The following is a 12,252-nucleotide window of genomic DNA, read 5'->3' on the forward strand; positions in this document are numbered from 1 at the left end:
AGTGAGGAGATGCACTGGAAGTACAATTATAAATGTTGTGGTATTGATATTAAGGCATAATTTTTCCACCATTATATGTCTCTCCATTCAAGAAACTAGTGGGCTCTGTGCTTAGTGTTTTGGGGGTGGGATATGGAAGAGAAGAAAACAGGACAAGCCCAGTAAGTCCTTTTAATTTTTTATTTCCAGGACTTATATGCATCAATTAGGGAGAGGATTCCTTGTATAAACAATATATATTGAAGGAAGCCAAGGGGAGCAAGTAGGCTCCTATCTATGACCCCGTAAATAAAAAGATATCCCTTGAACTGTAGAGTGAACAGACAGCAGAGATACCTAGAGGATGGAGAGGAAGGAAGGGGAAAAATGAGACAAACAGGAAGACAGAAAGAGAGAGATATTGTTGCATCTTGTGAACAGGACAGTCTTTTGGCAGATCACACAGGATCTAGCAAGTCACCACAGAGAGGTGAGTGGTGTGTCTAGGAAGATGGAGCCCTGGACAATATCTCCAAATTACTGTGTTCCATCTGGCACAGAGTAGTTCATGTCACTGGACCTGGAATAGCCCAACCAACTGGGTGATATGTATTTCATTGTCAAACTATTGCAGTAAAGCCAAGGAGTACATTGTCCTTCCCTCAAGTCTTGCCTTGACACTGCATAAAACTCTAGTACTGTAACAAATCCCTGGGAGGTGAGTATGGGGAGTGGTGATGACCCTCAAAGGAACTGAGATGTTTCATCTACAATAATAAAATAGAGATAGAAATTAGGTTGAATTATGGAAAATTAAGTTGATTTTGAGATTAGATATTTAATAGTAATTGCATTATTCTAATCAAGGAAGTAACTGATAACCATTATAGGAGTTTAAGTGCAGGAATTTAGTATCATGGTTCTTTTCTTCTTTTTTTTCTTTCTTCCTTTTTCTTTTTCTTTTTTTGTCTTACAACAGTGTATTAGAAAGAATGTAGACAGTTAAAAAAAAAAAATCTCCACTGTCATGAACATAAATTGAGGCTTTTGGCCTGGGACAAGCTGAAACCAAAAAAGAAATTTAAAAAATCCAATAGTGTATCAACATTTTTTTCACTTTTCTGCTATACTGACAGTGCAAATACAAATTTGGTCTAAATGTATAGACTCTTAAGCCTTTCTTCATCCTCCATCCTAAGAGATGTAAAAGTTTAAGGGTTAAACAGTACCAAATGTACAGGCTTCAGAATCATCCATGTTAGGGCATTTGCTAATTATGGCTAAGATACATCTGCAACACTGACAAATGATTACTTACAATAACATAAAGTAAATTTTTTGAGAAATAAAACATTAGTAGAGTAATCCTGGAGGATATACCAGAGGAACAAGTTACCAGTTAAGGTATCAAACAATTTGTTTGTGTCCATGTTCTAAAATCCAAAATTTAGTTATCTTTCTTCTAAGCCAAGAGCTTCCTATCATGTCAGTATCTATGTTATGAAGTAATGGAAACTGAGATGAAATGTTTTTATTTATCATAACTTCTGTATTAATTGCCTAGTACCTGAACAGCATCATGGAAGTCTGAGAAAAGTTCATGCATAAGGTTATTGCCTTAGCTGACTTAAAATTGCCCCCATTCAATGGTACTATCAACCTTTAGTGAAGCCCTTAAAAAAACAAACAGGTTGAAAAAGATTAGGAGAGGCAAATATAGCATCTGTCTTTAGAGCTATCAAGTCAGGAATTCTCTCAATTATGAAATCTTGCAGAGAAGTTATTTTTCTTTTTCAAATTCTGGTGATGACAATATTCCTTACTCCAGAGCTGGCATTTTTACATTATCTCTGTCTTGTGAACCATCATCTGCTCCATCTACTTCTGATAAATCTGCATCCTCATCACCACTCCTGTTGTTCATCATCTCAGAGGAATGATCAAAATTAGATATGTTTTCATCTGAATCATCTTCCCAGTCGTTCCAATTATTATTTTTTTAATTTTTATTTATTTATGATAGTCACACACAGAGAGAGAGAGAGGCAGAGACATAGGCAGAGGAAGAAGCAGGCTCCATGCACGGGGAGCCCGACGTGGGATTCAATCCCGGGCCTCCAGGATCGCGCCCTGGGCCAAAGGCAGGCGCCAAACAGTTGCGCCACCCAGGGGATCCCAGTCGGTCCAATTATTGAAGTCCACACTAAGTCAATAAAAGTTTTGCCCTTTCTTTTGTTAACCTTGATCATGACTGGCCAGATTAACCTTTTTGTAAACAACATAAAATCGATCTGTCTTAGGATGCCTGGGTGGCTCAGCAGTTGAGCATTTGCCTTTAGCCCAGGGTGTGACCCTGGGATCCAGGATCGAGTTCCACATCGGGCCCATGGCAGGGAGCCTGCTTCTTCTTCTGCCTGTGACTCTGCCTCTCTCTATCTGTGTCTCTCACGGATAAATAAATAAAATCTTTTAAAAAAACTGATCTGTCCTTTAATGCTTGGAATAATTTGGATCAATCCAGCGAAAAGGATCAATTTAATGTAAATGTTTAAAGTTATTACTTCCTCGAAAATAACTGAATATAAGTTTGCATTTTTCAAAATTTACATTAACATCTTACTGTCTTCAACACAAAATTTAATGAAGACGAAGTCCCTTCAATCATACCACTTTGAAGAAGCATGCTGCATGGTAAACCCAGCAGGGGTACAGGTGAATGGGTGGGGTAGGGTATCTCTGACTCCTCTGGCTTCCCTTAGGCAATAGCATCAACAGGCTTCCTGTGGGTCCCCAGAATGCATTGTGGGGAGAGCACCAACTCTGGTCTTGGGAGAGGAGAAACATCTCAGCATCACAGTTCTCTATAGAAGATTATCATGGAGGAGATATGAGAAGTTAAAAATGGCAAAACATGCTTGTGGCAAAACATGCTTTTCACGGTGAGTGAAAAGATACATTCTTTATTGTACATTAACAAAATTGGGCCTTTACTCTAAAAATCATTTTCTCCTTGAGGTTGTATATAGTGTTCTAGGACTTGAGGCCAACAGCGTGAGAGTGAAGTGAATCAGCTGGCTGTGTATTTTTCTCCAAATGAAGCACTGGAGGGGCTGATTATACTGATTTGGGAAGGAAAAGGGGGAAAAATGAGTTGAGAATATTGGCAAGGATGTATTTTAATGATAAGCCATAGTACTTACTCCGTAAGAGGGAATTGTCAAAGAAAACTTGCACCACAGTTAAGCAAACAAGAATATCCTTAAAGACTTGCTACAGGAGAGAGATACTGAACTCTACTCCCCTGAACCAAAAGGTAGGAGGGAGGGATGCCTAGGTGGCTCAGTCAGTTGAGTGTTTGCCTTTGTCTCAGGTCATGATCCCGGGGTCCTGGGATTGAGGAGCACCTTGGGCTCCCCTACTCAGGGAGGAGTCTGCTTCTCCCTCTCCCTTTGGCCCTCCTCCTCCCCCCTGCTCCCACATGCTTGCTCGCTCTCTCTCTCTCTCTCAAATGAATAAAAAAACTAAAAAAAAAAAAAAGGTAAGAGGCATTTAAGTGCTGAAGTGAGCTAGTGAAAAAGTACTGGAGACTAGGGTTGGTCAGTGGAATGTGTCCAGTACACTGAATCATTCCTGAGTTTGAAAAATGTTTTTCTTTGTGATTAAGCCACCTGTGTTTGCTAATAGGTACTTATCAAGTTAGGCGTCTATCCTCCATTGAGAGATAGGGGTGCTATCTTTCTTGATGATTACATTTCAAAGAGATGACTCCTAGGTCCTTGAGAAAGACATTTCTGGGTTGTAAAACTGGATAGAGGCTGGGAGAGGTTTTATCTACATTTCAAAAGGGGAGAGAAAGAAATCAAAATTCCAAGTATTTAAAATAAATGCTCTAAGAAAAGGGAAGTTAAGGGCATATAGTCAGAAAGAGACCTGTCTAAAGTGTAGTTAAACTAAGGGGAATGTTAAAGCCATCTTGCTCAGAGTTAGTAAAAAAGGTCATGAGAGACCTAGGAATCACATTAGGATAAATGGATTATAGCTTCCTATTTGGTCAAATAATTTTAGGTGGTAGCCACTGTCGGGAGTTAGGAAGTATAGGTCATAGAGAGTAGTGACTTTTTTTTTTTTTTTTAAATCCTGTAACAGTAAGCTTTTCTGCTCCAGGAAGAAAAAAAAGTTAGTATATTAGAAACAAAACTGGGTTGCATGTAGGGCAATCCGACATTTGTTTTCGGAATTCTTATTGGTCCATTTTATACTTGAGTAAATCCTCTGATGCAAGTAAATTAACTTTGTAAATTGTACCATAATCAATAAACCTCAAGAAGAAAGGAAAGAAAATAATCATTTAGGGTACAGACACCAAGTATCGATAGATATTCAATATTTTCTCATGGATTACCTCATTTAGTCTTCACAACTCTTAGAATTAAGTGAGTATTAACCCATATTTATGGATGAAGAAACTAAATCTAATGCAGTTTTAAAAGTTGTTTGACATATTAATCCTGCTCAGTGTTCTTTGATATTAATGAAGACCTCTTAATTGTCATTGTCACTATAGAATATGGAACTATAATTGTGAGACAGAATGCTCCCTATAGAAACAGCAGATCAAAGTTAGTTACTGTCAACTCTCTTCCCTCTGATGTGATCACTTCCACAGTATACTTTTCCAAATATATATTTTCTTAATAAGTATTTTATTCAAAGACAACCATTGTGTAGATTATTTTTACTCCAGGAAGGGTCACTGCCAACATCTTGTACAGATATTTTTTTAATACTAGCATAGGAAAATGATTTCCAGCTGTTAACCAAAGAATATACGAGTAAGAACCTAACTAGTAAGTTTGCTAAAGTACTTTTTTACTTGAAGCTTCACATTTTAGTAAAATTATTTACTTTGGTATGCAGTTCACATCCTGTTAAGGAATTTTTCCCATCTCTAAACTTGATAATATACAGGTTACTTTCATTTTAATAACATTCTAGAGTGGTCATCAGGCTAGTATCTTGCGGGCTTCACCTCAACATGGATATTGCAAACATTTCATCCTCACCTCACTTAGTTTTTGTTATTGTTGTTGTTCGTTTTAGAAAAGCAGAAGAGAAATGCTCTGGCAAATTGCCACTACTCTACGGGGGTTTCATAAGAATTTGAAATGATATTTGCCAAGTGCAAAGCACTAGATGAATAAACAAAGCAATGTGCAAAATTACAAAGAGGAGACTCCAAGGGGATTTTACAACTTTACAGCTTTGTACTTACTGACTTTGATTTTAATATCATTTCCAAAAGTAACTATTTTGGTTATGACTTTATTTTGAAATAACACATTATAAGTAGGAAATATAGATACCACATAGCATAGATAAAAGTGAAATTGTGTATGCTCCAAAAATCCTAATGGGAATGTTCTATTACGTCAGCTAGGCTAATCTGGAACTACATTTCTCAGAATCATCTTCCCTGTATAGTCCACCTTGGCATTGGCCACAAGAGAAATTTGCATAGCTTTTGGACCAGTAATCAGCAGCCATCAATTCCCTAAAGTCATCAAACTCATAACAGTAAGAGGCAGAGAAAGATAGTTGTGGAGGGGCTGGTGGGTCTCAGTTTACCCTCACTCTGAATTTTGCTCTTCTTTCTGACTATTGGCCCTGCTGAACCATAGCCTCCCAGGCGACAGCAGCCTTGGCTGTGAATTCAGAGAGGCAGTGACTATAAATAGTCAACGGCTTTCTTGATACCAGCACCCATTGTAGCTTACTACAGCAACTGGATGTTCCTTGTTTCCAGATTTCCTGTAAGCTTTAACATGGCCCCCTGTGCCCAATGGTTCAGGAGAATTGCTTAGTGACTTATAATGACTTAAAATCTTTCAGCTCCCTCTGTGGCCACTTACGTCCTCAATTCCCCCTTTGATTGTGTAATGTCTAATTCTGATAATAAATTTTTGATTGCATAATACTTATAGTGTTTCTGTTTCCTCCATTAAAGTCTGACTAATCTATTGAGAATATTTTCATTAGTGTTCACTTATACATTTCTTTTCTAGTGTTTTTATCAATTAATTCCGTCAATGTTTGACAGTCATTTTTTAAATTCTTTATCCCTTCTTCCTTTCTCTTTTTCCTTGCTTCTTTTCCTGTTTGTCTTTATCATAAAGGAAGCAGTATGAGAGCAAAGACTTATGTCTTGTTTCTCCAAATGCCTCCTTCACCTGTAACATATCACCATTGTTTCTTGTACAATAAATTATTGTTAAGTAACTTGAATAAATATTATTAAAATGATGTGATTTAATAATCAAATTCTTCTGTCTTCCTAATGAACATTCTGATTAATTATTTGAATCTGAGCTCCAACCACCTTCATCAGTCTCCCCATAGTTAAATGCAACCCAGTGTTATGTAAACATAATCAATTTGCCTCCATTTACAGGAATGTTCATTGCCTTCTAAAAATAATTATGTGATTTTCTAAATTATTGTAAGTCTTTTTAAAAATAATTGTAAATCTAAATATCATTTATAAAGACTAAATTTAGATTAAGAAGTGACTATTATTACAAATTACATTTGCTCTGTTTTCTTTGTAAAATACTTGGCTTTCTTAAAATCCTTATGCTTAAAATCCTTATGCTTTAGGTAATATAGTGGCTAGAAACAGTATATTAGCTCACTTAAAAAACTTTAAGTCAGGAAAAGCATTTAATCTGGATATTGCAGTTATTAAATGAAGAAGTTTGAGACACTGATTTTTTAAAAAATTTATTTATTCATGAGAGACAGAGAGAGAGGCAGAGACATAGTGAAAAGGAGAAGCAGGCTTCATGCAGGGAGCCCAATGCAGAACTCAATCCTAGGACCCCAGGATCACAACCTGTGCCAAAGGCAGATGCTCTACCACTGAGTCACCTAGGCATCCCAAGACATTGATTCTCTATGTTTATCTAAAATGTAATTCTGTGTATGACCAAATGGTTTTGTTTTTAAAATAGGAACATGTCATTTTTCAGAGGAGTTAAGTCTCGTTTCAAAAAAACATATCTGCAGTAGTGTTACCTTTTTATTCGAGGCCAGGAACATTGACATAGAATTAGTAGAAACACTAATGGAAATGGGCACAATGAAAAGAATCCTAAAATTCTCAAGACACCGTTTATCTTTGTTGATGGTTATTATGGCTAATCAGAGACTTCTAATCAAGATATTTTAAGAAATAATGTTAGGACTTGGATACAATTCCTAATTTACATGAGCAAAGTCATTACATGACATTGGCTTGCTTGTTGGAAATCTCTTGAAGCTTGTTTTCTGATACATTAATAATCCATAATAATAATCACATCTACATTTATTAAGAAATTATAAATATAAAAGATGCTATAAGAAGTAACAATATGAATGTTAATATAATTATTACTAAGAATTATTGGTCCTGTTGGCCCTGTAAAGTTTTTATTCCCAGGTGTCACCCAAATTCTGCTATTTACCTTTGATAACTCTGTCATGTGGATCAGCTTCAAATTATCTCTTGTTATTGCCCACATCTTTTGTTCAAATGAGAAATTTGTAAGAATTATCTAGCTGAATTAGTCATAAAATCAGCATGGACTCATGACTTTAGGTACTAGCACTCACTGATCTATTTTACTGGGACCCCCAAAATTACCTTCCTTTTCCAGAAGGACAACATTGCAAATGTGAGCATGTTTAAACTCTGCATTATAATTAATCTCTAAATACAGACCCTTTTCCACCTAAAAGAAAATCTTTCCTTTCATTTTTTACTTATTTTTATGCCAAGAGCATTCTGTACTACTGAATTAAACTTGTACAAAATGAGGCATTTTTGTCCATGTATTTTCTTTACTACTCTTAATTTTGCTCTTTTCTTTTCTTTTTCCATTATTAAAACTAAAAGGTTAAAGTATTTTGCTCCAGTGGAAATAATGCACAAAATATTTCAGTATTTGTTTTAAATTCTCAGCTCTGAGCTCTAAAATATACTCTTAATCTTTTCAACATAAACAATATCCTTGAAAACATTTTGAGAGTGATAAGGATTTATGTAATCGAAAGTGTCAAGGAATGGAGAACCTGCAGCATGAAGTTTATGCTATAATTCCAGAGTAAGATAAATGCAAGGCATATTAGTGTGACTAATACCAGCTGCTGGAAAGAGTAGATCCAATACGTATTAAACATAGTAGGATATATTTCTAGTTCACTTAACTACCCAATGCAGGTGTTTTAGTTAATAGGAGCTCTTCTCCATGTGGGGATCCTGGGACTCAAGCTCCCTCCATCTGGTGGCTGATGCATCCCCTCACACCTCCTCTATATCTGAAACACAGTCCAATCAGCTGAAGGAGAAATTAAGTGGGAGAAGAAAATCACCTGCTCCTAAAAAGCTTTGTTCCCCCATCATTTGCACTCATTCCATTTATAAGAACATTCACATCAGGAAACTAAACTATGGTGTTAATCTAACCCGGTTCTTGACTGTATAATGTTTTTCTATGTTAGTAAATGAAAGCATTAAATTATCACATGTTAAGAGTTATCTTTCAATGTCTTATTGGCTCTTGGAGGAGATTCCTATATCACCAGCTAGAATGCCTCCAAATGGAGCAATTAAAAGGAATAAAGACTTGCCTCCAAGGTAAGATACTTGATAGTGGTGAGGCGACCTATCTCTTAGAGAAAAGTATTTTAATATCTTTTGTCAGTAAGCATTTGGTTCTGGTCAATCCTTAAAGATTTTGGTATGTGCTTGCTCTTTCCATTTGAACATAGCTCATGTTTATTATCTCTGGTGCACTAGATATATAAGTTTTTGAGAATAAATGACTTGAAAAAATTGTGTCTGACCTTTGCTCCCCATCTAGTATTCATATGTGAGATGGAAATGTGGCTGCTTAAGTGTCTGAACTTTTCAAATGTTCTGTCCTTTGGCTCTATTCAGGAAAATAGGCTTTTATTTCTGTGTTTCTTGAATTATTATTAAACCCGTACTGAGTAATCTGATCCTTGAAAGCTAGAAATTGAAAATCAAGACTAAAAGTATACTTCAGTTGAGACCCTAAACCCTGATTTAGGAATAATTCTAAAAATGTTCTCCAAAGATTCCTGTCTCTGGTTATTCAATCAAATGCTGATCTGATTATTTCTGTGAAGGGACTTTGCAGATTAAATTCAGATTATCAACCAACTAGCCTTAAGAAAGGGAGTTTACCTGGTAGTATAATCACATGCACTCTTAAAATTAGAAGAGGAAAATATCAAAATACGTGGTGGAAGACAGCAGAGGAGCAATGAGGCCAAACAGAATGTCAGAGACAGTCAAAGCATGAGAAGAACATAATCCACAATTGCTGTCATTGAAGATGGAGGAAGGGGGCTCCCACCCAAGAAATGCAGGCAACTGCTAGAAGACATGGCTGACTCCCAGTCAGTAGCTAGCAAAAAAACAGAAACCCTAGTATGACAGCCACAGAAAGCTGCAATCTGCAGCCTCCTGAACTAGCTTGGAAGTAAATTCAAATCTAAAGTCTCTAGAAAGACATGAAGTCCTGGCAAGAATTTTAGCTTTTTGAAATCAGAAGTAGAGAACAAGATGAGCAATGTGCCTGCACTTCTGATTTACAGAACTATGACATAATAAGCAGCTCCTGTTTTAAGCTGCTGAATCTGTGGTAACTTGTTACATCAGCAACAGAAGAATAATATCTGCCTTTATGGGCCAAGAAAACCAGTATTTTTACATTAGGTAGCACAAACTAGTGGAGTGGAAATGACCCACTGGTGCTTCCTGAAATTTTAAAAATCACTTCACCAAATGAGGTTTTTAAAATGGTCACTAGAAAACATGTAGTGATTATCAGAGCCCGGTAATATAGTTCCACACGTGTCTAGGTCTTAGGGGATATCAGGGCAAATATATAACATTGTTTGAATTTTAACCTTATGTTCAGTACCTATAGAAACCTCATTACATTACAGCGATAATCTAGCTGATTCCCAATTTCCCTGGATTTTATTGCAGATGTATATTTTAAGGCTTTGTAGACTAATGACTTTGGTACCTATTTTTACCCTTTCAAATTTCAATTCTTTATTTGCTCCATGAAATCTTCACATCCCTTACGTTGAATTACATTGACAAAACTGCCTCCAGTTCTCAGTGATGATCCATTTGGAGGCAACACTGCACTCATATTTGAAAACACTTTCTGAAGAGACATCTGATATATAAAAGTGCTTTAAAAATCAATGAACTTTTAGAAATGGTGACAAAATGATAAAGCAGCAAACTTCAAAATCTCAGTGAAGGTTTTCCTTTGTATCAACAAACGTTTATTAGGAATCTACTGTGTGTCTAGGACTTAAAAAACTTCTAGTATATAACAGAAAAACAAAATCAGGTTGGAGCCAGAAGATCTAGGTTTGAACGAAATATTCAACCTCTTACTATATGTAACTTTAGGTAAGTCACTGAATGTCTGGAACTTCAGTGGTCTCATCTGTCAAGTCAGAACAGCAATAATTTCTTCACAAACTAACGATGCAGAGTGAATAAAACCATGCAGAGGAACATGTCTAGTTGGTATTTATAACAGGCTGAATAATGGCCCTGAAAGATATAAGGTAATTTCTGGAAACTCTAAATGTTACCTTTAAGGAAAAAGGATCTTTACAGACCAAGTTAACATTCTTGAGATGGAAAAATTATTCTGGGTCATCTGCATGGGCCCAAAATGCAACCACCAGCAGCCTTAAAGAAAAAAAAAAAAAAGCAGAGGATGATCTGACACAGAAGAAGAGAAGGTAGTGTGACCATGGACGTAGATGAGAGGGAGGTGGCCCATAAACCAAGAATGTCAGCTGCCGCCAGAAGCTGGAAGAAGCAAGGAATGCATTCCCCCCAGGAGCCTCCAAAAGGGAGTGCAGCCCTGTTGATACCTTGATACTATCCCAGTGAAATGGACTTTGGATTTCCAGTGTCTAGAACTGTGAAAGAATATATTTATGTTTTGTTTCTAGTTACCAAATTTGTTGTAATTTGTTATGGAAGCCACAGGAAACTAACATAGTGCTCAATGAAAGTTTGCTTTCCCATCTTCTGACAAGTTTTTGTCTGTGTCCATACTACTTTATTGGGACTTTCATTCTATTTTCATCATGGGAAATGAGATATCCATTGTAATATAACTGTGGTATAACTCTATCATCTAGTTGTCATTTTGCTCAATACACTCATTTGGTTAAAATTATTCCTACACATATTTATTAACAACCAATTATCTGCTAACCATTCACTGTATTAGGGAACATAGAGGATGACAAGATAGACAAAATCCCTCTCCTGAAAGAATCTGTAATGTGTTTTAGTAGTTACACTGGTGTAAGACAATCAATGGGACTTAATCAATCAAGCTTAATCAATGGGACCATCAAATATGTCCAGAAAAATGTGGGAGGAAAGGCTATTTAACCAGAGAAGTAGAGAGATACATTCATGGCAAACAGTCTCTGGATATTGTCTAATCACTTCATATATTTTAAAATCAAGTCCAGTCCCTTATTTTTGTAAATCTCATGATGTTTAATTTCTGAACACTGGAGACTCTATGAGCTACAAAAGGCTTTTGGAGACTGATATGGGGGACTAGCAGAAATGTCCTCATGAAATTAGCTAGATCATGTGAGAGAATAAAACTCACAAGTAGTTTTCTGGATATTTCAAATTTTTCTTTTTTAACTGTCAAATTCCTATGTGAATTTGATACTGAATGAAAGCAGAGAATACCAAAGTGTTCCAGTTTGCCTGCATAGTTTCTCCCCATTGAGTTTTAACATAAAGCCCCTATAATTTAAAAATGTTTACATTTCTCTTCTTTTCAGGAAAATATGTGGAGCCCAAAGCAGTAATGCCATTATATGATTTTAATTTAAAAGTCTGTGAAAGAGGACAGCATTCAGGATGCCTGGGTGGCTCAATGGTTGAGTGTCTTCCTTCAGCTCAGGGTATGATCCCAGGGTCCTGGGATCGAGTCCCGCATCTGGCTCCCCACAGGGAACCTACTTTTCCCTCTGCCTATATCTCTGCCTCTCTGTGTGTCTATCATGGATAAATAAATAAAATCTTAAAAAAAAAGACAGCAAACAGCTGAAGGCATGGTTTCAGCAAAATGCATCTTGCTGGTTTTTTTTTTTAATGTGACTTTTAGGTTTTCTCACACCTGAATGTTCTTTAAATTG

General features: G+C 36.4%; 1 pseudogene; it reads right to left on the reverse strand.

Moving 5' to 3' along the window:
• Nucleotides 1-1,798: 1,798 nt before the first annotated feature.
• Nucleotides 1,799-2,669, reverse strand: LOC112926341 (prostaglandin E synthase 3-like; annotated as a pseudogene).
• Between the last annotated feature and the right edge of the window lie 9,583 nt (nt 2,670-12,252).

This window comes from Vulpes vulpes, chromosome 1 (assembly GCF_048418805.1).
Source record: "Vulpes vulpes isolate BD-2025 chromosome 1, VulVul3, whole genome shotgun sequence".
Classification (NCBI taxonomy): Eukaryota; Metazoa; Chordata; class Mammalia; order Carnivora; family Canidae; genus Vulpes; species Vulpes vulpes.